Here is a 26,782-nt window from a genome sequence, read left to right as displayed (position 1 = left end):
AGCCCAGGATCTTGAAAACAAGTAGGCGTAAAATGCGAAAGTGCGAGCCAGATATGGGCAAATCCCAGACCTAACCGAGACATAACCGGCGTTATCCTCTAAAATATTAATCGCAACCAGGTTTAATTGACTGTTTCGGTGTGGTAGCGCATTACTACGTGATCCGAACCAGAAAAAGCCCAGGATCTTGCCAACAAGTAAGCGAAAAATGCGAAGGTACGAGCCAGATGAGGGCAAATGCCAGAACTAACCCAGACATAACCGGCGTTATCCTCTAAAATATTAATCGGAACCAGGTTTAGTTGAATGTTTCAGTGTGGTACCTAATTACTAGGTGGTCCAAGCCAGAAAAAGGCCAGGATCTGGCCAACAAGTATGCGAAAAATGCAAAAGTGCGGGCCAGATGAGGGCAAATACCAGACCTAACCGAGACATAACCGGCGTTATCCTCTAAAATATTAATCGCAACCAGGTTTAATTGACAGTTTCGGTGTGGTACCGCATTACTACGTGATCCGAACCAGAAAAAGCCCAGGATCTTGCCAACAAGTAGGCGAAAAATGCAAAGGTACGAGCCAGATGCGGGCAAAACCCAGACCTAACCGAGACATAACCGGCGTTATCCTCTAAAATATTAATCGCAACCAGGTTTAGTTGACTGCTTCGGTGTGGTACCGCATTACTACGTGATCCAAACCAGGAAAAGCCCAGGATCTGGCCAACAAGTATGCGAAAAATGCGAAAGTAGGAGCCAGATCAGGACAAATCCCAGACCTAACCGAGACATAACCGGCGTTATCCTCTAAAATATTAATCGCAACCAGGTTTAATTGACAGTTTCGGTGTGGTACCGCATTACTACGTGATCCGAACCAGAAAAAGCCCAGGATCTTGCCAACAAGTAGGCGAAAAATGCAAAGGGACGAGCCAGATGCGGGCAAAACCCAGACCTAACCGAGACATAACCGGCGTTATCCTCTAAAATATTAATCGCAACCAGGTTTAATTGACTGCTTCGGTGTGGTACCGCATTACTACGTGATCCAAACCAGGAAAAGCCCAGGATCTGGCCAACAAGTATGCGAAAAATGCGAAAGTAGGAGCCAGATCAGGGCAAATCCCAGACCTAACCGAGACATAACCGGCGTTATCCTCTAAAATATTAATCGCAACCAGGTTTAATTGACTGCTTCGGTGTGGTACCGCATTACTACGTGATCCAAACCAGGAAAAGCCCAGGATCTGGCCAACAAGTATGCGAAAAATGCGAAAGTAGGAGCCAGATGAGGGCAAATCCCAGACCTAACCGAGACATAAGCGGCGCTATCCTCTAAAATATTAATCGCAACCAGGTTTCATTGACAGTTTCGGTGTGGTACCGCATTACTACGTGATCCAAACCAGGAAAAGCCCAGGATATGGCCAACAAGTATGCGAAAAATGCGAAAGTAGGAGCCAGATGAGGGCAAATCCCAGACCTAACCGAGACATAAGCGGCGCTATCCTGTAAAATATTAATCGCAACCAGGTTTAATTGACTGCTTCGGTGTGGTACCGCATTACTACGTGATCCAAACCAGGAAAAGCCCAGGATCTGGCCAACAAGTAGGCGAAAAATGCAAAGGTACGAGCCAGATGAGGGCAAATCCCAGACCTAACCGAGACATAACCGGCGTTATCCCCCAAAATATTAATCGCAACCAGGTTTAATTGTCTGTTACGGTGTGGTACCGCATTACTACGTGATCCGAACCAGAAAAAGCCCAGGATCTTGCCAACAAGTAGGCGAAAAATGCAAAGGTACGAGCCAGATGCGGGCAAAACCCAGACCTAACCGAGACATAACCGGCGTTATCCTCTAAAATATTAATCGCAACCAGGTTTAATTGACTGTTTCGGTGTAGTACCGCATTACTACGTGATCCAAACCAGAAAAAGGCCAGGATCTAGCCATCAAGTATGCGATAGATGCGAAAGTACGAGCCAGATGAGGGCAAATTCCAGACCTAACCCAGACATAACCGGCGTTATCCTCTAAAATATTAATCGCAACCAGCTACTATTGACTGTTTCAGTGTGGTGCCACATTACTACGTGATCCAAACCAGGAAAAGCCCAGGATCTGGCTAACAAGTATGCGAAAAATGCGAAGGTACGAGCCAGATGATTGCAAATACCAGACCTAACCGAGACATAACCGGCGTTATCCTCTAAAATATTAATCGCAACCAAGTTTAATTGACTGTTACGGTGTGGTACCGCATTACTACGTGATCCAGACCAGAAAAAGCCCAGGATCTGGCCAACAAGTATGCGAGAAATGCAACAGTACGAGCCAGATGAGGGCATATACCAGACCTAACCCCGACATAACCGGCGTTATCCTCTAAAATATTAATCGCAACCTGATTTAATTGACTCTTTCGGTGTGCAGCCACATTACTACGGGATCCAAACCAGAAAAAGCCCAGGATCTTGACAACAAGTAGGCGAAAAATGCGAAGGTACGAGCCAGATGATTGCAAATACCAGAACTAACCCAGCCATAACCAGCGTTATCCTCTAAGATACTAATCGGAACCAGCTTTTATTGACGGTTTCAGTGTGGTACCACATTACTACGTGATACAGACCAGAAAAAGGCAAGGATCTGGCCAGGAAGTATGCGAAAAATGCGAAAGTACGAGCCAGATGAGGGCGAAAACCAGACCTATCCCAGACATAGCCGGCGTTATCCTCTAAAATATTAATCGGAACCAGGTTTATTTGACTGTTTCAGTGTGTTACCACATTACTACGTGATCCAGACCAGAAAAAGCCCAGGATCTGGCCAACAAGTATGCGAGAAATGCAACAGTACGAGCCAGATGAGGGCATATACCAGACCTAACCCCGACATAACCGGCGTTATCCTCTAAAATATTAATCGCAACCTGATTTAATTGACTCTTTCGGTGTGCAGCCACATTACTACGGGATCCAAACCAGAAAAAGCCCAGGATCTTGACAACAAGTAGGCGAAAAATGCAAAGGTACGAGCCAGATGAGGACAAATCCCAGACCTAACCGAGACATAACCGGCGTTATCCTCCAAAATATTAATCGGAACCAGGTTTAGTTGAATGTTTCAGTGTGGTACCTAATTACTACGTGATCCAGACCAGAAAAAGCCCAGGATCTTGACAACAAGTAGGCGAAAAATGCGAAGGTACGAGCCAGATGATTGCAAATACCAGAACTAACCCAGCCATAACCAGTGTTATCCTCTAAGATACTAATCGGAACCAGCTTTTATTGACGGTTTCAGAGTGGTACCACATTGCTACGTGATACAGACCAGAAAAAGGCCAAGATGTGGCCAGCTTGTATGCGAGAAATGCAAAAGTACGAGCCAGATGAGGGCAAATCCCAGACCTAACCGAGACATAACCGGCGATATCCTCCAAAATATTAATCGCAACCAGGTTTAATGAATGTTACGGTGTGGTACCGCATTACTACGTGATCCAAACCAGGAAAAGCCCAGGATCTGGCCAGCTCGTATGCGAAAAATGCGAAAGTAGGAGCCAGATCTGGGCAAATCCCAGACCTAACCGAGACATAACCGGCGTTATACTCTAAAATATTAATCGCAACCAGGTTTAATTGACAGTTTCGGTGTGGTACCGCATTACTACGTGATCTGAACCAGAAAAAGCCCAGGATCTTGACAACAAGTAGGCGAAAAATGCGAAGGTACGAGCCAGATGATTGCAAATACCAGAACTAACCCAGCCATAACCAGCGTTATCCTCTAAGATACTAATCGGAACCAGCTTTTATTGACGGTTTCAGAGTGGTACCACATTGCTACGTGATACAGACCAGAAGAAGGCCAGGATCTGGCCAGCTCGTATGCGAAAAATGCGAAAGTACGAGCCAGATGAGGGCAAATACCAGACCTATCCCAGGCATAGCCGGCGTTATCCTCTAAAATATTAATCGGAACCAGGTTTATTTGATTGTTTCAGTGTGGTACCACATTACTACGTGGTCCAAGCCAGAAAAAGGCCAGGATCTGGCCAACAAGTATGCGAAAAATGCGAAAGTGCGAGCCAGATGAGGGCAAATCCCAGACCTAACCGAGACATAACCGGCGTCATCCTCTAAAATATTAATCGCAACCAGGTTTAATTGACTGTTTCGGTGTAGTACCGCATTACTACGTGATCCAAACCAGAAAAAGGCCAGGATCTAGCCATCAAGTATGCGATAGATGCGAAAGTACGAGCCAGATGAGGGCAAATCCCAGACCTAACCCAGACATAACCGGCGTTATCCTCTAAAATATTAATCGCAACCAGCTACTATTGACTGTTTCAGTGTGGTGCCACATTACTACGTGATCCAAACCAGGAAAAGCCCAGGATCTGGCTAACAAGTATGCGAAAAATGCGAAGGTACGAGCCAGATGATTGCAAATACCAGACCTAACCGAGACATAACCGGCGTTATCCTCTAAAATATTAATCGCAACCAAGTTTAATTGACTGTTACGGTGTGGTACCGCATTACTACGTGATCCAGACCAGAAAAAGCCCAGGATCTGGCCAACAAGTATGCGAGAAATGCAACAGTACGAGCCAGATGAGGGCATATACCAGACCTAACCCCGACATAACCGGCGTTATCCTCTAAAATATTAATCGCAACCTGATTTAATTGACTCTTTCGGTGTGCAGCCACATTACTACGGGATCCAAACCAGAAAAAGCCCAGGATCTTGACAACAAGTAGGCGAAAAATGCGAAGGTACGAGCCAGATGATTGCAAATACCAGAACTAACCCAGCCATAACCAGCGTTATCCTCTAAGATACTAATCGGAACCAGCTTTTATTGACGGTTTCAGTGTGGTACCACATTACTACGTGATACAGACCAGAAAAAGGCAAGGATCTGGCCAGGAAGTATGCGAAAAATGCGAAAGTACGAGCCAGATGAGGGCGAAAACCAGACCTATCCCAGACATAGCCGGCGTTATCCTCTAAAATATTAATCGGAACCAGGTTTATTTGACTGTTTCAGTGTGTTACCACATTACTACGTGATCCAGACCAGAAAAAGCCCAGGATCTGGCCAACAAGTATGCGAGAAATGCAACAGTACGAGCCAGATGAGGGCATATACCAGACCTAACCCCGACATAACCGGCGTTATCCTCTAAAATATTAATCGCAACCTGATTTAATTGACACTTTCGGTGTGCAGCCACATTACTACGGGATCCAAACCAGAAAAAGCCCAGGATCTTGACAACAAGTAGGCGAAAAATGCAAAGGTACGAGCCAGATGAGGACAAATCCCAGACCTAACCGAGACATAACCGGCGTTATCCTCCAAAATATTAATCGGAACCAGGTTTAGTTGAATGTTTCAGTGTGGTACCTAATTACTACGTGATCCAGACCAGAAAAAGCCCAGGATCTTGACAACAAGTAGGCGAAAAATGCGAAGGTACGAGCCAGATGATTGCAAATACCAGAACTAACCCAGTCATAACCAGTGTTATCCTCTAAGATACTAATCGGAACCAGCTTTTATTGACGGTTTCAGAGTGGTACCACATTGCTACGTGATACAGACCAGAAAAAGGCCAAGATGTGGCCAGCTTGTATGCGAAAAATGCAAAAGTACGAGCCAGATGAGGGCAAATCCCAGACCTAACCGAGACATAACCGGCGATATCCTCCAAAATATTAATCGCAACCAGGTTTAATTGAATGTTACGGTGTGGTACCGCATTACTACGTGATCCGAACCAGAAAAAGCCCAGGATCTTGCCAACAAGTACGCGAAAAATGCAAAGGTACGAGCCAGATGAGTGCAAATCCCAGACCTAACCGAGACATAACCGGCGTTATCCTCAAAATATTAATCGCAACCAGGTTTAATTGAATGTTACGGTGTGGTACCGCATTACTACGTGATCCAAACCAGAAAAAGCCCAGGATCTTGACAACAAGTAGGCGTAAAATGCGAAAGTGCGAGCCAGATATGGGCAAATCCCAGACCTAACCGAGACATAACCGGCGTTATCCTCTAAAATATTAATCGCAACCAGGTTTAATTGACTGTTTCGGTGTGGTAGCGCATTACTACGTGATCCGAACCAGAAAAAGCCCAGGATCTTTCCAACAAGTAGGCGAAAAATGCGAAGGTACGAGCCAGATGATTGCAAATACCAGAACTAACCCAGCCATAACCAGCGTTATCCTCTAAGATACTAATCGGAACCAGCTTTTATTGACGGTTTCAGAGTGGTACCACATTGCTACGTGATACAGACCAGAAGAAGGCCAGGATCTGGCCAGCTCGTATGCGAAAAATGCGAAAGTGCGAGCCAGATGAGGGCAAATACCAGACCTAACCGAGACATAACCGGCGTTATCCTCTAAAATATTAATCGCAACCAGGTTTAATTGACAGTTTCGGTGTGGTACCGCATTACTACGTGATCCGAACCACAAAAAGCCCAGGATCTTGCCAACAAGTAGGCGAAAAATGCAAAAGTGCGAGCCAGATGAGGGCAAATACCAGACCTAACCGAGACATAACCGGCGTTATCCTCTAAAATATTAATCGCAACCAGGTTTAATTGACAGTTTCGGTGTGGTACCGCATTACTACGTGATCTGAACCAGAAAAAGCCCAGGATCTTGACAACAAGTAGGCGAAAAATGCGAAGGTACGAGCCAGATGATTGCAAATACCAGAACTAACCCAGCCATAACCAGCGTTATCCTCTAAGATACTAATCGGAACCAGCTTTTATTGACGGTTTCAGAGTGGTACCACATTGCTACGTGATACAGACCAGAAGAAGGCCAGGATCTGGCCAGCTCGTATGCGAAAAATGCGAAAGTACGAGCCAGATGAGGGCAAATACCAGACCTATCCCAGGCATAGCCGGCGTTATCCTCTAAAATATTAATCGGAACCAGGTTTATTTGACTGTTTCAGTGTGGTACCACATTACTACGTGGTCCAAGCCAGAAAAAGGCCAACAAGTATGCGAAAAATGCAAAAGTGCGAGCCAGATGAGGGCAAATCCCAGACCTAACCGAGACATAAGCGGCGCTATCCTCTAAAATATTAATCGCAACCAGGTTTAATTGACAGTTTCGGTGTGGTACTGCATTACTACGTGATCCAAACTTGGAAAAGCCCAGGATATGGCCAACAAGTATGCAAAAAATGCGAAAGTAGGAGCCAGATCAGGGCAAATCCCAGACCTAACCGAGACATAACCGGCGTTATCCTCTAAAATATTAATCGCAACCAGGTTTAATTGACTGTTTCGGTGTGGTAGCGCATTACTACGTGATCCGAACCAGAAAAAGCCCAGGATCTTGCCAACAAGTACGCGAAAAATGCAAAGGTACGAGCCAGATGAGTGCAAATCCCAGACCTAACCGAGACATAACCGGCGTTATCCTCCAAAATATTAATCGCAACCAGGTTTAATTGAATGTTACGGTGTGGTACCGCATTACTACGTGATCCAAACCAGAAAAAGCCCAGGATCTTGACAACAAGTAGGCGTAAAATGCGAAAGTGCGAGCCAGATATGGGCAAATCCCAGACCTAACCGAGACATAACCGGCGTTATCCTCTAAAATATTAATCGCAACCAGGTTTAGTTGACTGTTTCGGTGTGGTAGCGCATTACTACGTGATCCGAACCAGAAAAAGCCCAGGATCTTGCCAACAAGTAGGCGAAAAATGCGAAGGTACGAGCCAGATGATTGCAAATACCAGAACTAACCCAGCCATAACCAGCGTTATCCTCTAAGATACTAATCGGAACCAGCTTTTATTGACGGTTTCAGAGTGGTACCACATTGCTACGTGATACAGACCAGAAGAAGGCCAGGATCTGGCCAGCTCGTATGCGAAAAATGCGAAAGTGCGAGCCAGATATGGGCAAATCCCAGACCTAACCGAGACATAACCGGCGTTATCCTCTATAATATTAATCGGAACCAGGTTTAGTTGAATGTCTCAGTGTGGTACCTAATTACTACGTGGTCCAAGCCAGAAAAAGGCCATGATCTGGCCAACAAGTATGCGAAAAATGCAAAAGTGCGAGCCAGATGAGGGCAAATACCAGACCTAACCGAGACATAACCGGCGTTATCCTCTAAAATATTAATCGCAACCAGGTTTAATTGACAGTTTCGGTGTGGTACCGCATTACTACGTGATCCGAACCACAAAAAGCCCAGGATCTTGCCAACAAGTAGGCGAAAAATGCAAAAGTGCGAGCCAGATGAGGGCAAATACCAGACCTAACCGAGACATAACCGGCGTTATCCTCTAAAATATTAATCGCAACCAGGTTTAATTGACAGTTTCGGTGTGGTACCGCATTACTACGTGATCTGAACCAGAAAAAGCCCAGGATCTTGACAACAAGTAGGCGAAAAATGCGAAGGTACGAGCCAGATGATTGCAAATACCAGAACTAACCCAGCCATAACCAGCGTTATCCTCTAAGATACTAATCGGAACCAGCTTTTATTGACGGTTTCAGAGTGGTACCACATTGCTACGTGATACAGACCAGAAGAAGGCCAGGATCTGGCCAGCTCGTATGCGAAAAATGCGAAAGTACGAGCCAGATGAGGGCAAATACCAGACCTATCCCAGGCATAGCCGGCGTTATCCTCTAAAATATTAATCGGAACCAGGTTTATTTGACTGTTTCAGTGTGGTACCACATTACTACGTGGTCCAAGCCAGAAAAAGGCCAACAAGTATGCGAAAAATGCAAAAGTGCGAGCCAGATGAGGGCAAATCCCAGACCTAACCGAGACATAAGCGGCGCTATCCTCTAAAATATTAATCGCAACCAGGTTTAATTGACAGTTTCGGTGTGGTACTGCATTACTACGTGATCCAAACTTGGAAAAGCCCAGGATATGGCCAACAAGTATGCAAAAAATGCGAAAGTAGGAGCCAGATCAGGGCAAATCCCAGACCTAACCCAGACATAACCGGCGTTATCCTCTAAAATATTAATCGCAACCAGGTTTAATTGACTGTTTCGGTGTGGTAGCGCATTACTACGTGATCCGAACCAGAAAAAGCCCAGGATCTTGCCAACAAGTACGCGAAAAATGCAAAGGTACGAGCCAGATGAGTGCAAATCCCAGACCTAACCGAGACATAACCGGCGTTATCCTCCAAAATATTAATCGCAACCAGGTTTAATTGAATGTTACGGTGTGGTACCGCATTACTACGTGATCCAAACCAGAAAAAGCCCAGGATCTTGACAACAAGTAGGCGTAAAATGCGAAAGTGCGAGCCAGATATGGGCAAATCCCAGACCTAACCGAGACATAACCGGCGTTATCCTCTAAAATATTAATCGCAACCAGGTTTAATTGACTGTTTCGGTGTGGTAGCGCATTACTACGTGATCCGAACCAGAAAAAGCCCAGGATCTTGCCAACAAGTAGGCGAAAAATGCGAAGGTACGAGCCAGATGAGGACAAATCCCAGACCTAACCGAGACATAACCGGCGTTATCCTCTAAAATATTAATCGGAACCTGGTTTAATTGACTGTTACGGTGTGGTACCGCATTACTACGTGATCCAAACCAGAAAAGGGCCAGGATCTAGCCATCAAGTATGCGATAGATGCGAAAGTGCGAGCCAGATATGGGCAAATCCCAGACCTAACCGAGACATAACCGGCGTTATCCTCTAAAATATTAATCGGAACCAGGTTTAGTTGAATGTCTCAGTGTGGTACCTAATTACTACGTGGTCCAAGCCAGAAAAAGGCCATGATCTGGCCAACAAGTATGCGAAAAATGCAAAAGTGCGAGCCAGATGAGGGCAAATACCAGACCTAACCGAGACATAACCGGCGTTATCCTCTAAAATATTAATCGCAACCAGGTTTAATTGACAGTTTCGGTGTGGTACCGCATTACTACGTGATCCGAACCACAAAAAGCCCAGGATCTTGCCAACAAGTAGGCGAAAAATGCAAAGGTACGAGCCAGATGCGGGCAAAACCCAGACCTAACCGAGACATAACCGGCGTTATCCTCTAAAATATTAATCGCAACCAGGTTTACTTGTCTGCTTCGGTGTGGTACCGCATTACTACGTGATCCAAACCAGGAAAAGCCCAGGATCTGGCCAACAAGTATGCGAAAAATGCGAAAGTAGGAGCCAGATCAGGGCAAATCCCAGACCTAACCGAGACATAACCGGCGTTATCCTCTAAAATATTAATCGCAACCAGGTTTAATTGACAGTTTCGGTGTGGCACCGCATTACTACGTGATCTGAACCAGAAAAAGCCCAGGATCTTGACAACAAGTAGGCGAAAAATGCGAAGGTACGAGCCAGATGATTGCAAATACCAGAACTAACCCAGCCATAACCAGCGTTATCCTCTAAGATACTAATCGGAACCAGCTTTTATTGACGGTTTCAGAGTGGTACCACATTGCTACGTGATACAGACCAGAAGAAGGCCAGGATCTGGCCAGCTCGTATGCGAAAAATGCGAAAGTACGAGCCAGATGAGGGCAAATACCAGACCTATCCCAGGCATAGCCGGCGTTATCCTCTAAAATATTAATCGGAACCAGGTTTATTTGACTGTTTCAGTGTGGTACCACATTACTACGTGATCCGAACCAGAAAAAGCCCAGGATCTTGCCAACAAGTACGCGAAAAATGCAAAGGTACGAGCCAGATGAGTGCAAATCCCAGACCTAACCGAGACATAACCGGCGTTATCCTCCAAAATATTAATCGCAACCAGGTTTAATTGAATGTTACGGTGTGGTACCGCATTACTACGTGATCCAAACCAGAAAAAGCCCAGGATCTTGACAACAAGTAGGCGTAAAATGCGAAAGTGCGAGCCAGATATGGGCAAATCCCAGACCTAACCGAGACATAACCGGCGTTATCCTCTAAAATATTAATCGCAACCAGGTTTAATTGACTGTTTCGGTGTGGTAGCGCATTACTACGTGATCCGAACCAGAAAAAGCCCAGGATCTTGCCAACAAGTAGGCGAAAAATGCGAAGGTACGAGCCAGATGAGGACAAATCCCAGACCTAACCGAGACATAACCGGCGTTATCCTCTAAAATATTAATCGGAACCTGGTTTAATTGACTGTTACGGTGTGGTACCGCATTACTACGTGATCCAAACCAGAAAAGGGCCAGGATCTAGCCATCAAGTATGCGATAGATGCGAAAGTGCGAGCCAGATATGGGCAAATCCCAGACCTAACCGAGACATAACCGGCGTTATCCTCTAAAATATTAATCGGAACCAGGTTTAGTTGAATGTCTCAGTGTGGTACCTAATTACTACGTGGTCCAAGCCAGAAAAAGGCCATGATCTGGCCAACAAGTATGCGAAAAATGCAAAAGTGCGAGCCAGATGAGGGCAAATACCAGACCTAACCGAGACATAACCGGCGTTATCCTCTAAAATATTAATCGCAACCAGGTTTAATTGACAGTTTCGGTGTGGTACCGCATTACTACGTGATCCGAACCACAAAAAGCCCAGGATCTTGCCAACAAGTAGGCGAAAAATGCAAAGGTACGAGCCAGATGCGGGCAAAACCCAGACCTAACCGAGACATAACCGGCGTTATCCTCTAAAATATTAATCGCAACCAGGTTTACTTGTCTGCTTCGGTGTGGTACCGCATTACTACGTGATCCAAACCAGGAAAAGCCCAGGATCTGGCCAACAAGTATGCGAAAAATGCGAAAGTAGGAGCCAGATCAGGGCAAATCCCAGACCTAACCGAGACATAACCGGCGTTATCCTCTAAAATATTAATCGCAACCAGGTTTAATTGACAGTTTCGGTGTGGCACCGCATTACTACGTGATCTGAACCAGAAAAAGCCCAGGATCTTGACAACAAGTAGGCGAAAAATGCGAAGGTACGAGCCAGATGATTGCAAATACCAGAACTAACCCAGCCATAACCAGCGTTATCCTCTAAGATACTAATCGGAACCAGCTTTTATTGACGGTTTCAGAGTGGTACCACATTGCTACGTGATACAGACCAGAAGAAGGCCAGGATCTGGCCAGCTCGTATGCGAAAAATGCGAAAGAACGAGCCAGATGAGGGCAAATACCAGACCTATCCCAGGCATAGCCGGCGTTATCCTCTAAAATATTAATCGGAACCAGGTTTATTTGACTGTTTCAGTGTGGTACCACATTACTACGTGGTCCAAGCCAGAAAAAGGCCAACAAGTATGCGAAAAATGCAAAAGTGCGAGCCAGATGAGGGCAAATCCCAGACCTAACCGAGACATAAGCGGCGCTATCCTCTAAAATATTAATCGCAACCAGGTTTAATTGACAGTTTCGGTGTGGTACTGCATTACTACGTGATCCAAACCAGGAAAAGCCCAGGATATGGCCAACAAGTATGCAAAAAATGCGAAAGTAGGGGCCAGATCAGGGCAAATCCCAGACCTAACCGAGACATAACCGGCGTTATCCTCTAAAATATTAATCGCAACCAGGTTTAATTGACTGTTTCGGTGTGGTAGCGCATTACTACGTGATCCGAACCAGAAAAAGGCCTGGATCTAGCCATCAAGTATGCGATAGATGCGAAAGTGCGAGCCAGATGAGGGCAAATCCCAGACCTAACCGAGACATAACCGGCGTTATCCTCTAAAATATTAATCGCAACCAGGTTTAATTGACTGTTTCGGTGTGGTACCGCATTACTACGTGATCCAAACCAGAAAAAGGCCAGGATCTAGCCATCAAGTATGCAATAGATGCGAAAGTAGGAGCCAGATGAGGGCAAATCCCAGACCTAACCGAGACATAACCGGCGTTATCCCCCAAAATATTAATCGCAACCAGGTTTAATTGTCTGTTACGGTGTGGTACCGCATTACTACGTGATTCAAACCAGAAAAAGCCCAGGATCTTGACAACAAGTAGGCGAACAATGCGAAGGTACGAGCCAGATGATTGCAAATACCAGAACTAACCCAGCCATAACCAGCATTATCCTCTAAGATACTAATCGGAACCGGCCTTTATTGATGGTTTCAGTGTGGTACCACATTACTACATGATACAGACCAGAAAAAGGCCAGGATCTGGCAAGCAAGTATGCGAAAAATGCGAAAGTACGAGCCAGATGAGGGCAAATCCCAGACCTAACCGAGACATAACCGGCGTTATCCTCTAAAATATTATTCGCAACCAGGTTTAATTGACTGTTTCGGTGTGGTACCGCATTACTCCGTGATCCAAACCAGAAAAAGGCCAGGATCTAGCCATCAAGTATGCGATAGATGCGAAAGTGCCAGCCAGATGAGGGCAAATCCCAGACCTAACCGAGACATAACCGGCGTTATCCTCTAAAATATTAATCGGAACCAGGTTTAATTGACTGTTTCGGTGTGGTACCGCATTACTACGTGATCCAAACCAGAAAAAGGCCAGGATCTAGCCATCAAGTATGCGATAGATGCGAAAGTACGAGCCAGATGAGGGCAAATCCCAGACCTAACCGAGACATAACCGGCGTTATCCTCTAAAATATTAATCGCAACCAGGTTTAATTGACTGTTTCGGTGTGGTACCGCATTACTACGTGATCCATGCCAGAAAAAGGCCAGGATCTGGCCAACAAGTATGCGAAAAATGCGAAAGTAGGAGCCAGATTAGGGCAAATCCCAGACCTAACCGAGACATAACCGGCGTTATCCTCTAAAATATTAATCGCAACCAGGTTTAATTGACTGTGTCGGTGTGGTACCGCATTACTACGTGATCCAAACCAGAAAAAGGCCAGGATGTAGCCATCAAGTATGCGATAGATGCGAAAGTGCGAGCCAGATGAGGGCAAATACCAGAACTAACCCAGACATAACCGGCGTTATCCTCTAAAATATTAATCGGAACCAGGTTTAGTTGAATGTTTCAGTGTGGTACCTAATTACTACGTGGTCCAAGCCAGAAAAAGGCCAGGATCGGGCCAACAAGTATGCGAAAAATGCGAAAGTACGAGCCAGATGAGGGCAAATCCCAGACCTAACCGAGACATAACCGGCGTTATCCTCTAAAATATTAATCGGAACCAGGTTTATTTGACTGTTTTAGTGTGGTACCACATTACTACGTTGTCCAAGCCTGAAAAAGGCCAGGATCTGGCCAGCTCGTATGCGAAAAATGCGAAAGTACGAGCCAGATGAGGGCAAATACCAGACCTATCCCAGGCATAGCCGGCGTTATCCTCTAAAATATTAATCGGAACCAGGTTTATATGACTGTTTCAGTGTGGTACCACATTACTACGTGGTCCAAGCCAGAAAAAGGCCAACAAGTATGCGAAAAATGCAAAAGTGCGAGCCAGATGAGGGCAAATCCCAGACCTAACCGAGACATAAGCGGCGCTATCCTCTAAAATATTAATCGCAACCAGGTTTAATTGACAGTTTCGGTGTGGTACCGCATTACTACGTGATCCAAACCAGGAAAAGCCCAGGATATGGCCAACAAGTATGCAAAAAATGCGAAAGTAGGAGCCAGATCAGGGCAAATCCCAAACCTAACCGAGACATAACCGGCGTTATCCTCTAAAATATTAATCGCAACCAGGTTTAATTGACTGTTTCGGTGTGGTAGCGCATTACTACGTGATCCGAACCAGAAAAAGGCCAGGATCTAGCCATCAAGTATGCGATAGATGCGAAAGTGCGAGCCAGATGAGGGCAAATCCCAGACCTAACCGTGACATAACCGGCGTTATCCTCTAAAATATTAATCGCAACCAGGTTTAATTGACTGTTTCGGTGTGGTACCGCATTACTACGTGATCCAAACCAGAAAAAGGCCAGGATCTAACCATCAAGTATGCGATAGATGCGAAAGTACGAGCCAGATGAGGGCAAATCCCAGACCTAACCGAGACATAACCGGCGTTATCCCCCAAAATATTAATCGCAACCAGGTTTAATTGTCTGTTACGGTGTGGTACCGCATTACTACGTGATTCAAACCAGAAAAAGCCCAGGATCTTGACAACAAGTAGGCGAACAATGCGAAGGTACGAGCCAGATGATTGCAAATACCAGAACTAACCCAGCCATAACCAGCGTTATCCTCTAAGATACTAATCGGAACCGGCCTTTATTGATGGTTTCAGTGTGGTACCACATTACTACATGATACAGACCAGAAAAAGGCCAGGATCTGGCAAGCAAGTATGCGAAAAATGCGAAAGTACGAGCCAGATGAGGGCAAATCCCAGACCTAACCGAGACATAACCGGCGTTATCCTCTAAAATATTATTCGCAACCAGGTTTAATTGACTGTTTCGGTGTGGTACCGCATTACTCCGTGATCCAAACCAGAAAAAGGCCAGGATCTAGCCATCAAGTATGCGATAGATGCGAAAGTGCCAGCCAGATGAGGGCAAATCCCAGACCTAACCGAGACATAACCGGCGTTATTCTCTAAAATATTAATCGCAACCAGGTTTAATTGACTGTTTCGGTGTGGTACCGCATTACTACGTGATCCAAACCAGAAAAAGGCCAGGATCTAGCCATCAAGTATGCGATAGATGCGAAAGTACGAGCCCGATGAGGGCAAATCCCAGACCTAACCGAGACATAACCGGCGTTATCCTCTAAAATATTAATCGCAACCAGGTTTACTTGTCTGCTTCGGTGTGGTACCGCATTACTACGTGATCCAAACCAGGAAAAGCCCAGGATCTGGCCAACAAGTATGCGAAAAATGCGAAAGTAGGAGCCAGATCAGGGCAAATCCCAGACCTAACCGAGACATAACCGGCGTTATCCTCTAAAATATTAATCGCAACCAGGTTTAATTGACAGTTTCGGTGTGGCACCGCATTACTACGTGATCTGAACCAGAAAAAGCCCAGGATCTTGACAACAAGTAGGCGAAAAATGCGAAGGTACGAGCCAGATGATTGCAAATACCAGAACTAACCCAGCCATAACCAGCGTTATCCTCTAAGATACTAATCGGAACCAGCTTTTATTGACGGTTTCAGAGTGGTACCACATTGCTACGTGATACAGACCAGAAGAAGGCCAGGATCTGGCCAGCTCGTATGCGAAAAATGCGAAAGTACGAGCCAGATGAGGGCAAATACCAGACCTATCCCAGGCATAGCCGGCGTTATCCTCTAAAATATTAATCGGAACCAGGTTTATTTGACTGTTTCAGTGTGGTACCACATTACTACGTGGTCCAAGCCAGAAAAAGGCCAACAAGTATGCGAAAAATGCAAAAGTGCGAGCCAGATGAGGGCAAATCCCAGACCTAACCGAGACATAAGCGGCGCTATCCTCTAAAATATTAATCGCAACCAGGTTTAATTGACAGTTTCGGTGTGGTACTGCATTACTACGTGATCCAAACCAGGAAAAGCCCAGGATATGGCCAACAAGTATGCAAAAAATGCGAAAGTAGGGGCCAGATCAGGGCAAATCCCAGACCTAACCGAGACATAACCGGCGTTATCCTCTAAAATATTAATCGCAACCAGGTTTAATTGACTGTTTCGGTGTGGTAGCGCATTACTACGTGATCCGAACCAGAAAAAGGCCTGGATCTAGCCATCAAGTATGCGATAGATGCGAAAGTGCGAGCCAGATGAGGGCAAATCCCAGACCTAACCGAGACATAACCGGCGTTATCCTCTAAAATATTAATCGCAACCAGGTTTAATTGACTGTTTCGGTGTGGTACCGCATTACTACGTGATCCAAACCAGAAAAAGGCCAGGATCTAGCCATCAAGTATGCAATAGATGCGAAAGTAGGAGCCAGATGAGGGCAAATCCCAGACCTAACCGAGACATAACCGGCGTTATCCCCCAAAATATTAATCGCAACCAGGTTTAATTGTCTGTTACGGTGTGGTACCGCATTACTACGTGATTCAAACCAGAAAAAGCCCAGGATCTTGACAACAAGTAGGCGAACAATGCGAAGGTACGAGCCAGATGATTGCAAATACCAGAACTAACCCAGCCATAACCAGCATTATCCTCTAAGATACTAATCGGAACCGGCCTTTATTGATGGTTTCAGTGTGGTACCACATTACTACATGATACAGACCAGAAAAAGGCCAGGATCTGGCAAGCAAGTATGCGAAAAATGCGAAAGTACGAGCCAGATGAGGGCAAATCCCAGACCTAACCGAGACATAACCGGCGTTATCCTCTAAAATATTATTCGCAACCAGGTTTAATTGACTGTTTCGGTGTGGTACCGCATTACTCCGTGATCCAAACCAGAAAAAGGCCAGGATCTAGCCATCAAGTATGCGATAGATGCGAAAGTGCCAGCCAGATGAGGGCAAATCCCAGACCTAACCGAGACATAACCGGCGTTATCCTCTAAAATATTAATCGGAACCAGGTTTAATTGACTGTTTCGGTGTGGTACCGCATTACTACGTGATCCAAACCAGAAAAAGGCCAGGATCTAGCCATCAAGTATGCGATAGATGCGAAAGTACGAGCCAGATGAGGGCAAATCCCAGACCTAACCGAGACATAACCGGCGTTATCCTCTAAAATATTAATCGCAACCAGGTTTAATTGACTGTTTCGGTGTGGTACCGCATTACTACGTGATCCATGCCAGAAAAAGGCCAGGATCTGGCCAACAAGTATGCGAAAAATGCGAAAGTAGGAGCCAGATTAGGGCAAATCCCAGACCTAACCGAGACATAACCGGCGTTATCCTCTAAAATATTAATCGCAACCAGGTTTAATTGACTGTGTCGGTGTGGTACCGCATTACTACGTGATCCAAACCAGAAAAAGGCCAGGATGTAGCCATCAAGTATGCGATAGATGCGAAAGTGCGAGCCAGATGAGGGCAAATACCAGAACTAACCCAGACATAACCGGCGTTATCCTCTAAAATATTAATCGGAACCAGGTTTAGTTGAATGTTTCAGTGTGGTACCTAATTACTACGTGGTCCAAGCCAGAAAAAGGCCAGGATCGGGCCAACAAGTATGCGAAAAATGCGAAAGTACGAGCCAGATGAGGGCAAATCCCAGACCTAACCGAGACATAACCGGCGTTATCCTCTAAAATATTAATCGGAACCAGGTTTATTTGACTGTTTTAGTGTGGTACCACATTACTACGTTGTCCAAGCCTGAAAAAGGCCAGGATCTGGCCAGCTCGTATGCGAAAAATGCGAAAGTACGAGCCAGATGAGGGCAAATACCAGACCTATCCCAGGCATAGCCGGCGTTATCCTCTAAAATATTAATCGGAACCAGGTTTATATGACTGTTTCAGTGTGGTACCACATTACTACGTGGTCCAAGCCAGAAAAAGGCCAACAAGTATGCGAAAAATGCAAAAGTGCGAGCCAGATGAGGGCAAATCCCAGACCTAACCGAGACATAAGCGGCGCTATCCTCTAAAATATTAATCGCAACCAGGTTTAATTGACAGTTTCGGTGTGGTACCGCATTACTACGTGATCCAAACCAGGAAAAGCCCAGGATATGGCCAACAAGTATGCAAAAAATGCGAAAGTAGGAGCCAGATCAGGGCAAATCCCAAACCTAACCGAGACATAACCGGCGTTATCCTCTAAAATATTAATCGCAACCAGGTTTAATTGACTGTTTCGGTGTGGTAGCGCATTACTACGTGATCCGAACCAGAAAAAGGCCAGGATCTAGCCATCAAGTATGCGATAGATGCGAAAGTGCGAGCCAGATGAGGGCAAATCCCAGACCTAACCGTGACATAACCGGCGTTATCCTCTAAAATATTAATCGCAACCAGGTTTAATTGACTGTTTCGGTGTGGTACCGCATTACTACGTGATCCAAACCAGAAAAAGGCCAGGATCTAACCATCAAGTATGCGATAGATGCGAAAGTACGAGCCAGATGAGGGCAAATCCCAGACCTAACCGAGACATAACCGGCGTTATCCCCCAAAATATTAATCGCAACCAGGTTTAATTGTCTGTTACGGTGTGGTACCGCATTACTACGTGATTCAAACCAGAAAAAGCCCAGGATCTTGACAACAAGTAGGCGAACAATGCGAAGGTACGAGCCAGATGATTGCAAATACCAGAACTAACCCAGCCATAACCAGCGTTATCCTCTAAGATACTAATCGGAACCGGCCTTTATTGATGGTTTCAGTGTGGTACCACATTACTACATGATACAGACCAGAAAAAGGCCAGGATCTGGCAAGCAAGTATGCGAAAAATGCGAAAGTACGAGCCAGATGAGGGCAAATCCCAGACCTAACCGAGACATAACCGGCGTTATCCTCTAAAATATTATTCGCAACCAGGTTTAATTGACTGTTTCGGTGTGGTACCGCATTACTCCGTGATCCAAACCAGAAAAAGGCCAGGATCTAGCCATCAAGTATGCGATAGATGCGAAAGTGCCAGCCAGATGAGGGCAAATCCCAGACCTAACCGAGACATAACCGGCGTTATTCTCTAAAATATTAATCGCAACCAGGTTTAATTGACTGTTTCGGTGTGGTACCGCATTACTACGTGATCCAAACCAGAAAAAGGCCAGGATCTAGCCATCAAGTATGCGATAGATGCGAAAGTACGAGCCCGATGAGGGCAAATCCCAGACCTAACCGAGACATAACCGGCGTTATCCTCTAAAATATTAATCGCAACCAGGTTTAATTGACTGTTTCGGTGTGGTACCGCATTACTACGTGATCCATGCCAGAAAAAGGCCAGGATCTGGCCAACAAGTATGCGAAAAATGCGAAAGTAGGAGCCAGATTAGAGCAAATCCCAGACCTAACCGAGACATAACCGGCGTTATCCTCTAAAATATTAATCGCAACCAGGTTTAATTGACTGTTTCGGTGTGGTAGCGCATTACTACGTGATCCGAACCAGAAAAAGGCCAGGATCTAGCCATCAAGTATGCGATAGATGCGAAAGTAGGAGCCAGATGAGGGCAAATCCCAGACCTAACCGAGACATAACCGGCGTTATCCTCTAAAATATTAATCGCAACCAGGTTTAATTGACTGTTTCGGTGTGGTACCGCATTACTACGTGATCCAAACCAGAAAAAGGCCAGGATCTAGCCATCAAGTATGCGATAGATGCGAAAGTACGAGCCAGATGAGGGCAAATCCCAGACCTAACCGAGACATAACCGGCGTTATCCCCCAAAATATTAATCGCAACCAGGTTTAATTGTCTGTTACGGTGTGGTACCGCATTACTACGTGATTCAAACCAGAAAAAGGCCAGGATCTAGCCATCAAGTATGCGATAGATGCGAAAGTACGAGCCAGATGAGGGCAAATCCCAGACCTAACCGAGACATAACCGGCGTTATCCTCTAAAATATTAATCGCAACCAGGTTTAATTGACTGTTTCGGTGTGGTACCGCATTACTACGTGATCCATGCCTGAAAAAGGCCAGGATCTGGCCAACAAGTACGCGAAAAATGCGAAAGTAGGAGCCAGATTAGGGCAAATCCCAGACCTAACCGAGACATAACCGGCGTTATCCTCTAAAATATTAATCGCAACCAGGTTTAATTGACTGTTTCGGTGTGGTACCGCATTACTACGTGATCCAAACCAGAAAAAGGCCAGGATCTAGCCATCAAGTATGCGATAGATGCGAAAGTGCGAGCCAGATGAGGGAAAATACCAGAACTAAACCAGACATAACCGGCGTTATCCTCTAAAATATTAATCGGAACCAGGTTTAGTTGAATGTTTCAGTGTGGTACCTAATTACTACGTGGTCCAAGCCAGAAAAAGGCCAGGATCTGGCCAACAAGTATGCGAAAAATGCGAAAGTGCGAGCCAAATGAGGGCAAATCCCAGACCTAACCGAGACATAACCGGCGTTATCCTCTAAAATATTAATCGGAACCAGGTTTATTTGACTGTTTTAGTGTGGTACCACATTACTACGTTGTCCAAGCCTGAAAAAGGCCAGGATCAGGCCAGCAAGTATGCGAAAAATGCGAAAGTGCGAGCCAGATGAGGGCAAATACCAGACCTATCCCAGACCTAGCCGGCGTTATCCTCTAAAATATTAATCGCAACCAGGTTTAATTGACTGTTTCGGTGTGGTACCGCATTACTACGTCATCCAAACCAGAAAAAGGCCAGGAACTAGCCATCAAGTATGCGATAGATGAGAAACTGCGAGCCAGATGAGGGCAAATACCAGACCTAACCGAGACATAACCGGCGTTATCCTCTAAAATATTAATCGCAACCAGGTCTAATTGTCTGTTTCGGTGTGGTACCGCATTACTACGTGATCCGAACCAGAAAAAGCCCAGGATCTTGCCAACAAGTAGGCGAAAAATGCAAAGGTACGAGCCAGATGAGGGCAAATCCCAGACCTAACCGAGACATAACCGGCGTTATCCCCCAAAATATTAATCGCAACCAGGTTTAATTGACTGTTTCGGTGTGGAACCGCATTACTACGTCATCCAAACCAGAAAAAGGCCAGGAACTAGCCATCAAGTATGCGATAGATGCGAAACTGCGAGCCAGATGAGGGCAAATACCAGACCTAACCGAGACATAACCGGCGTTATCCTCTAAAATATTAATCGCAACCAGGTTTAATTGACTGCTTCGGTGTGGTACCGCATTACTACGTGATCCAAACCAGGAAAAGCCCAGGATCTGGCCAACAAGTATGCGAAAAATGCGAAAGTAGGAGCCAGATCAGGGCAAATCCCAGACCTAACCGAGACATAACCGGCATTATCCTCTAAAATATTAATCGCAACCAGGTTTAATTGACTGCTTCGGTGTGGTACCGCATTACTACGTGATCCAAACCAGGAAAAGCCCAGGATCTGGCCAACAAGTATGCGAAAAATGCGAAAGTAGGAGCCAGATGAGGGCAAATCCCAGACCTAACCGAGACATAAGCGGCGCTATCCTCTAAAATATTAATCGCAACCAGGTTTAATTGGCAGTTTCGGTGTGGTACCGCATTACTACGTGATCCAAACCAGGAAAAGCCCAGGATATGGCCAACAAGTATGCGAAAAATGCGAAAGTAGGAGCCAGATGAGGGCAAATCCCAGACCTAACCGAGACATAACCGGCGTTATCCTCTAAAATATTAATCGCAACCAGGTTTAATTGACTGCTTCGGTGTGGTACCGCATTACTACGTGATCCAAACCAGGCAAAGCCCAGGGTCCGGCCAACAAGTATGCGATAGATGCGAAACTGCGAGCCAGATGAGGGCAAATACCAGACCTAACCGAGACATAACCGGCGTTATCCTCTAAAATATTAATCGCAACCTGGTTTAATTGACTGTTTCGGTGTGGTAGCGCATTACTACGTGATCCGAACCAGAAAAAGGCCAGGATCTAGCCATCAAGTATGCGATAGATGCGAAAGTGCGAGCCAGATGAGGGCAAATCCCAGACCTAACCGAGACATAACCGGCGTTATCCTCTAAAATATTAATCGCAACCAGGTTTAATTGACTGTTTCGGTGTGGTACCGCATTACTACGTGATCCGAACCTGAAAAAGCCCAGGATCTTGCCAACAAGTAGGCGAAAAATGCAAAGGTACGAGCCAGATGAGGGCAAATCCCAGACCTAACCGAGACATAACCGGCGTTATCCCCCAAAATATTAATCGCAACCAGGTTTAATTGTCTGTTACGGTGTGGTACCGCATTACTACGTGATCCAAACCAGAAAAAGCCCAGGATCTTGACCACAAGTAGGCGAACAATGCGAAGGTACGAGCCAGATGATTGCAAATACCAGAACTAACCCAGCCATAACCAGCGCTATCCTCTAAGATACTAATCGGAACCAGCTTTTATTGACGGTTTCAGTGTGGTACCACATTACTACGTGATACAGACCAGAAAAAGGCCAGGATCTGGCAAGCAAGTATGCGAAAAATGCGAAAGTACGAGCCAGATGAGGGCGAATACCAGACCAATCCCAGACATAGCCGGCGTTATCCTCTAAAATATTAATCGGAACCAGGTTTATTTGATTGTTTCAGTGTGGTAACACATTACTACGTTGTCCAAGCCAGAAAAAGGCCAGGATCTGGCCAACAAGTATGCGAAAAATGCGAAAGTGCGAGCCAGATGAGGGCAAATCCCAGACCTAACCGAGACATAACCGGCGTTATCCTCTAAAATATTATTCGCAACCAGGTTTAATTGACTGTTTCGGTGTGGTACCGCATTACTACGTGATCCAACCAGAAAAAGGCCAGGATCTAGCCATCAAGTATGCGATAGATGCGAAAGTGCGAGCCAGATGAGGGCAAATCCCAGACCTAACCGAGACATAACCGGCGTTATCCTCTAAAATATTAATCGCAACCAGGTTTAATTGACTGTTTCGGTGTGGTGCCGCATTACTACGTGATCCAAACCAGGAAAAGCCCAGGATCTGGCCAACACGTATGCGAAAAATGCGAAGGTACGAGCCAGATGAGCAAATACCAGATCTAACCGAGACATAACCGGCGTTATCCTCTAAGATATTAATCGCAACCAGGTTTAATTGTCTGTTACGGTGTGGTACCGCATTACTACGTGATCCAGACCAGAAAAAGCCCAGGATCTTGACAACAAGTAGGCGAAAAATGCGAAGGTACGAGCCAGATGATTGCAAATACCAGAACTAACCCAGCCATAACCAGCGTTATCCTCTAAGATACTAATCGGAACCAGCTTTTATTGACGGTTTCAGAGTGGTACCACATTGCTACGTGATACAGACCAGAAGAAGGCCAGGATCTGGCCAGCTCGTATGCGAAAAATGCGTAAGTACGAGCCAGATGAGGGCAAATACCAGACCTATCCCAGGCATAGCCGGCGTTATCCTCTAAAATATTAATCGGAACCAGGTTTATTTGATTGTTTCAGTGTGGTACCACATTACTACGTGGTCCAAGCCAGAAAAAGGCCAGGATCTGGCCAACAAGTATGCGAAAAATGCGAAAGTGCGAGCCAGATGAGGGCAAATCCCAGACCTAACCGAGACATAACCGGCGTCATCCTCTAAAATATTAATCGCAACCAGGTTTAATTGACTGTTTCGGTGTAGTACCGCATTAGTACGTGATCCAAACCAGAAAAAGGCCAGGATCTAGCCATCAAGTATGCGATAGATGCGAAAGTACGAGCCAGATGAGGGCAAATCCCAGACCTAACCCAGACATAACCGGCGTTATCCTCTAAAATATTAATCGCAACCAGCTACTATTGACTGTTTCAGTGTGGTGCCACATTACTACGTGATCCAAACCAGGAAAAGCCCAGGATCTGGCTAACAAGTATGCGAAAAATGCGAAGGTACGAGCCAGATGATTGCAAATACCAGACCTAACCGAGACATAACCGGCGTTATCCTCTTAAATATTAATCGCAACCAAGTTTAATTGACTGTTACGGTGTGGTACCGCATTACTACGTGATCCAGACCAGAAAAAGCCCAGGATCTGGCCAACAAGTATGCGAGAAATACAACAGTACGAGCCAGATGAGGGCATATACCAGACCTAACCCCGACATAACCGGCGTTATCCTCTAAAATATTAATCGCAACCTGATTTAATTGACTCTTTCGGTGTGCAGCCACATTACTACGGGATCCAAACCAGAAAAAGCCCAGGATCTTGACAACAAGTAGGCGAAAAATGCGAAGGTACGAGCCAGATGATTGCAAATACCAGAACTAACCCAGCCATAACCAGCGTTATCCTCTAAGATACTAATCGGAACCAGCTTTTATTGACGGTTTCAGTGTGGTACCACATTACTACGTGATACAGACCAGAAAAAGGCACGGATCTGGCCAGGAAGTATGCGAAAAATGCGAAAGTACGAGCCAGATGAGGGCGAATACCAGACCTATCCCAGACATAGCCGGCGTTATCCTCTAAAATATTAATCGGAACCAGGTTTATTTGACTGTTTCAGTGTGTTACCACATTGCTACGTGATCCAAACCAGGAAAAGCCCAGGATCTGGCCAACAAGTAGGCGAAAAATGCAAAGGTACGAGCCAGATGAGGGCAAATCCCAGACCTAACCGAGACATAACCGGCGTTACCCTCCAAAATATTAATCGGAACCAGGTTTAGTTGAATGTTTCAGTGTGGTACCTAATTACTACGTGATCCAGACCAGAAGAAGCCCAGGATCTTGACAACAAGTAGGCGAAAAATGCGAAGGTACGAGCCAGATGATTGCAAATACCAGAACTAACCCAGCCATAACCAGCGTTATCCTCTAAGATACTAATCGGAACCAGCTTTTATTGACGGTTTCAGTGTGGTACCACATTACTACGTGATACAGACCAGAAAAAGGCACGGATCTGGCCAGGAAGTATGCGAAAAACGCGAAAGTACGAGCCAGATGAGGGCGAATACCAGACCTATCCCAGACATAGCCGGCGTTATCCTCTAAAATATTAATCGTAACCAGGTTTAATTGAATGTTACGGTGTGGTACCGCATTACTACGTGATCCGAACCAGAAAAAGCCCAGGATCTTGCCAACAAGTAGGCGAAAAATGCAAAGGTACGAGCCAGATGAGGGCAAATCCCAGACCTAACCGAGACATAACCGGCGTTATCCTCCAAAATATTAATCGCAACCAGGTTTAATTGAATGTTACGGTGTGGTACCGCATTACTACGTGATCCAAACCAGAAAAAGCCCAGGATCTTGACAACAAGTAGGCGTAAAATGCGAAAGTGCGAGCCAGATATGGGCAAATCCCAGACCTAACCGAGACATAACCGGCGTTATCCTCTAAAATATTAATCGCAACCAGGTTTAATTGACTGTTTCGGTGTGGTAGCGCATTACTACGTGATCCGAACCAGAAAAAGCCCAGGATCTTGCCAACAAGTAGGCGAAAAATGCGAAGGTACGAGCCAGATGAGGGCAAATCCCAGACCTAACCGAGACATAACCGGCGTTATCCTCTAAAATATTAATCGGAACCTGGTTTAATTGACTGTTACGGTGTGGTACCGCATTACTACGTGATCCAAACCAGAAAAAGGCCAGGATCTAGCCATCAAGTATGCGATAGATGCGAATGTGCGAGCCAGATGAGGGCAAATGCCAGAACTAACCCTGACATAACCGGCGTTATCCTCTAAAATATTAATCGGAACCAGGTTTAGTTGAATGTTTCAGTGTGGTACCTAATTACTACGTGGTCCAAGCCAGAAAAAGGCCATGATCTGGCCAACAAGTAGGCGAAAAATGCAAAGGTACGAGCCAGATGAGGGCAAATCCCAGACCTAACCGAGACATAACCGGCGTTATCCTCCAAAATATTAATCGCAACCAGGTTTAATTGAATGTTACGGTGTGGTACCGCATTACTACGTGATCCAAACCAGAAAAAGCCCAGGATCTTGACAACAAGTAGGCGTAAAATGCGAAAGTGCGAGCCAGATATGGGCAAATCCCAGACCTAACCGAGACATAACCGGCGTTATCCTCTAAAATATTAATCGCAACCAGGTTTAATTGACTGTTTCGGTGTGGTAGCGCATTACTACGTGATCCGAACCAGAAAAAGCCCAGGATCTTGCCAACAAGTAGGCGAAAAATGCGAAGGTACGAGCCAGATGAGGGCAAATCCCAGACCTAACCGAGACATAACCGGCGTTATCCTCTA

Source organism: Colletes latitarsis, chromosome 1 (genome assembly GCF_051014445.1).
Source record: "Colletes latitarsis isolate SP2378_abdomen chromosome 1, iyColLati1, whole genome shotgun sequence".
Taxonomy (NCBI): Eukaryota; Metazoa; Arthropoda; class Insecta; order Hymenoptera; family Colletidae; genus Colletes; species Colletes latitarsis.
This window is presented reverse-complemented; position numbering follows the sequence as displayed.